We start from the raw sequence: 4492 nt of genomic DNA, 5'->3' as shown, positions 1-4492 counted from the left end.
CTCCACGGCAGGGCTATTTACACAAACACAATTTACAAACAGAATGCATTCTTTAAGAAAGCGAGCTTCATCATAGATTTTCCAGCTGAATAATTCTCCAGGCTAACGCTGACTTTGGTAAACTACAAAAATACATGTTCTCATTATTTGCAAGAGCTCAGCAAGACCCAAATTGAGGGGGAGAATCCTTCAGCTGTGATGAGAACTGAAGCTGCTCTGCCCAGGAGTGCTTTGGGGAATGAAAGGCGAAATGAATGATTATCTTTAAAACCAGCTTGGTGGAGCAGGCTGCCAGTCCCAGCTCTGTACAGAGTTAGGTGGAGTTTTCGTTCTGAGAGCAAGCTGAGGATGGAAGGTACTGGGGTTTTGAGGGGGAAGCACACAGGACACCAGATTGCTGCAGGTGCACAAATTGACACTCCAAAAAAGCTCTTCTCTACTTCCCACAGCAAGAGGAACACCCCTGCAAATGACTGAGGGGAAGGCTGGATGGGGCTTGGAGCAACCTGGGGTAGGATGGGCAGGGATGACCCTGCAAGTGCCTCCCAACACAGACCATTCTGGGATTCTGTGCTGTGTGTGATCCCCTACAGCAACACAGGAGTGGGAGGTTTTAGCTGAAGAGAGGATAAATGAAAGGCTGGTCCCACGTCACACAAGCACAACAAAAGGTTCCTGCGCAATAATCCAGGTGTTTTGCTCAGAAGGAAACCCCGAGCTGGCCAGTGACAAAGTGTATTCCCCTGGGATTTGGCAGAGCCGTGGAGGAGCAGCCCTGCACAGCAGAGATGTCTGGGGTGAGCAGGGCTGAGGAGCTCCCAGCCCTGCCCAGACCTGGCTGCAGCCCCCCTCAGCCCCAGCTCCTGCCCCAGGGCCTCCATCCCCGCCTCAGCCACAAATTCAGGCTGACGTTGTCATCTCTGTGCTCTTCAGCGTGCAGCAGCCCCGAGACAGCGGAGCAGAAACCCTGCCAGAGACACCCCCTGCTCTGACACAAATTGACAGTTATTAACCCACTGGAAATCGCCTCCGTCGCCGAGCCAATCCTGTCTCTGAGAGAGGAACCCGCAAGGTTTGCAGCGCAGCAAAAGGAATAAAAGCTTCTGAGTCAATGCCTTTGCTCAATGGGAGTCTCCTTGCCGGCCTGAATTTCCCCACACTTCACTTCAAACAAGGATGTCTGGGGTCACCCTGCACAGCAGAGTGGCCAATTAGCGTGCTGAGGCTGGAGCTCATTAGTGCCCCTGAAGGAGTCATTCCAGAGAGCCTGAGCACTCACACAGGGCTGCCAGCCCCAGCAGCTCCTCACCTGCCCTGGGATCCCTTCTGAAAGGGAGGCGAAACCCAAAACCCCAAACCCACCCTCTGCTGACAGCGGGTACACCAGGAACACAGAACAACCTGCTGCTGTTCAACTGATCAGTGCGCAAAGCCATTTAAAGAGAAGGAATTATCCACAGAACTGAGAGGCTCACAGGGACACATCCTGCTCTGGGGGTGCAGGAGGCTCCCCCTGGGGAAATGTCCCCCTCCGTGGTTAAATAGAACCATCAAGCTCTCAACTCCTGAAACTGGTATTTCCGACTGCTGCCTACAGTAGGAAATACGTTATGTATTCTTAATTAAAAATATTGAGGGCCATTTCTAAAGAGAATTTATATTGTTGTAAGAAATGCAAGGGTTAGAGGAGCATCTGAAAACAGGTGGGTCCACCATGAACCTAAAGCTGGCTTGCTGCTGGTGCCCATGGCTGGCATCTCCCCATGATGCCCAGCTCCACAGACCAGTTAAACACAGCAAGCTGCTTTTAGAAACATGAATACAGACTGGCTTGGGTAGGAGGGGACTGCAGAGACCATGGAGCTCCAGCCCTCTGCCATGGTGCTTTCCCCATTCTTCTATCACTGGAAAACTGAAAACAATATTTTAATGTTATTTGTTCCAGCACATTCCACACGTTGCTTCCTTTGAATGAACAAATATCAAATGGAGCTATAATAAAGGCTGGGGGTTTTAATTAAATTAAGATAATCAGGGCAAAAAATATGGATGCTCAAGCCTCCTCTATAAATGTAAGAGTTAATATCTAATAAAAATTTCTCTTAGGTAAGTGTCAGTTTATTTATTTGTACACAGGCAAGTGCGACCCACCCCTGTGAGCCTCCAGGCTCCAAAGTTAAAGAGACACTAAAAATAACTGAAACACCATCCTAAACCTACCTGGGACAGTCACATGGCCTGCAAAGCAGAATCCTCTCCTCCAGGACACACAGCTCCCAGTTTCCCCTGGCTGCAGCCCCCTGCACTGCGGCCCATTGATGGGGTCTCTGCTGAGGGGCACCCCTGGGTGCCCACCATCCCTACCTGGGCACTGCCCTCTTTGACCCAGGAGAGCTTCATTTCACAGTGCAATTACAATTCAATAATTAATACATAAACCTGGCATGTAAATAACACTTCTGTAAAGCCTGTGCCGCTGCAGCTTTCTCTGCTGCTCTCCCCATCATGTTTATCCTCCAAGTAACTCCTTATCAGCACAAATTTCAAAAAAAGTGAGGGAAATTGTGAATTAAAATACTTTCTGATTAGTATTTGTCTTTTCTCTGCAAAATGAAAAATATTTTCATCTCCTGCATTTAAAATGTATTTTTAAAAGCAGTGTGACTGCTTGCTGTCCATACAAATCTGACAGTGCATTTAATTACCTCCCAATAACTCTGTGTTAGGAGTGACCACTGATCTAAAACATAAACCCAGAATTTGTTATTATATCACACTGAAATTTAACACCTAAATTATTAGCAGTAACTAAATAATGTTTAGATAAAGACTCTGGTAACTTCAATGCCAAATTCAGCATTTCCTCTGTTATCACCTTAGGAGAATAGAAATAACAGATTAATAACACCTGTAATTATTAACCCAAGTGAGAGAGACCAGCAGGGGAGGGAGTTCCCCACAATCCCAGGACAAAGGGGTTTCCAGCTGCTCAGCCCATCTTACCTGTCCAGAGCTCTGATCCCTTCCTGCCCGTGCTCCCAGGGGATGGGCACATGGGACCCTGGCTGGTGGTAGCACCTCGCTCCTGGCCTTGGTCCTGGCTTTGTTCCTCATCCCTGGCTTCGGTCCTCATCCCTGGCCTTGTTATTGGCTTCGTCCTCCATCCCTGGCCTTGGTCCTGGCCTTGTTCCTCATCCCTGGCCTTGTTCCTCATCCCTGGCCTTGGTCCTGGCTTCGTCCTTCATCCCTGGCCTTGGTCCTGGCCTTGTTCCTCATCCCATGCCTTGTTCCTGGCTTCGTCCTTCATCCCTGGCCTTGGTCCTGGCCTTGTTCCTCATCCCATGCCTTGTTCCTGGCTTCGTCCTTCATCCCTGGCCTTGGTCCTGGCTTCGTCCTTCATCCCCGGCCTTGGTCCTGGCCTTGCTCCTCATCCCTGGCCTTGGTCCTGGCCTTGCTCCTCATCCCTGGCCTCGGTCCTGGCCTTGCTCCTCATCCCTGGCCTTGGTCCTGGCTTCGTCCTTCATCCCTGGCCTTGTTCCTCATCCCTGGCCTTGGTCCTGGCTTTGACCTTCATCCCTGGCCTTGGTCCTGGCCTTGCTCCTCATCCCTGGCCTTGGTCCTGGCCTTTTCCTCATCCCTGGCCTTGCCCCACAGCCCTGCATTTCTGTGCTCGGCTGTGGATCCAATGTGGTCAATCACACTCTGGAATTTCTTCTGGGTTTTCCCCTCTTCTCCTGTTTTTCTAGAGGATTCTTTTGCCTTCCTGTTTCCTGTGCCAGCCTCCCAGGCTCGGGCTCTGTGGGACTTAGGGTCCCTTTTGCTGAGGTGAGGACACCTTCCAGATGAGGACATCTTCTGTTCCCTCTCCCAGCCCAGTGCACATGGATCAGGGATAATCTGGTTTAGTTCAGTCTTTTCCAGGCTGAATTTTTTGCTGGAACAGTGTTAAGCCTTTTGTCATTGTTCAGGGACAGCCAATTATAAATTATTGCATAATTTTTTTCATCATGGTTTACTGACAACTCAAAAAATAATTAGAGCTTGGTTTCCTGAATGTAGCTTTACATTTTCCCTAAAATTGGGCTTGTGGGATATTCAGCAAAGCATGGGACATACCCTGTGCAATGGAGAAATTCCTTGGAACAAACCACTTCATTTTCACTCACTTCCATCTTTTCATGAGCTACTCTTCTGGAACACTTCTTGCAAGACAGATTTTTGAAGAACTGTGGAACAAACACGAGCGTGTGGCACACAGACAGGACAGGGGCACTTCTGCACAGAAGCAATTTGCCACCTGCTTAGCAGGGAACCGGGATAAATTCAGTGTATCTGAATCAGAGGTGGTGCTGCTGTCAGAGCCTGGCCCTGCAGAGAGCCTGGGCTGCAGAGAGGCAGCAGCAGAGCTCTTGGTTTCCTTGGTGGGCTCAGTTCTGAGGCAGCAGCAGAGTTCTCAGAGTTCTTAGTTTCCTTGGTGGGCTCAGTCCTGTCC

This window comes from Ammospiza caudacuta, chromosome 9 (assembly GCF_027887145.1).
Source record: "Ammospiza caudacuta isolate bAmmCau1 chromosome 9, bAmmCau1.pri, whole genome shotgun sequence".
Classification (NCBI taxonomy): Eukaryota; Metazoa; Chordata; class Aves; order Passeriformes; family Passerellidae; genus Ammospiza; species Ammospiza caudacuta.
Note: the sequence above shows the minus strand (reverse complement) of the source record.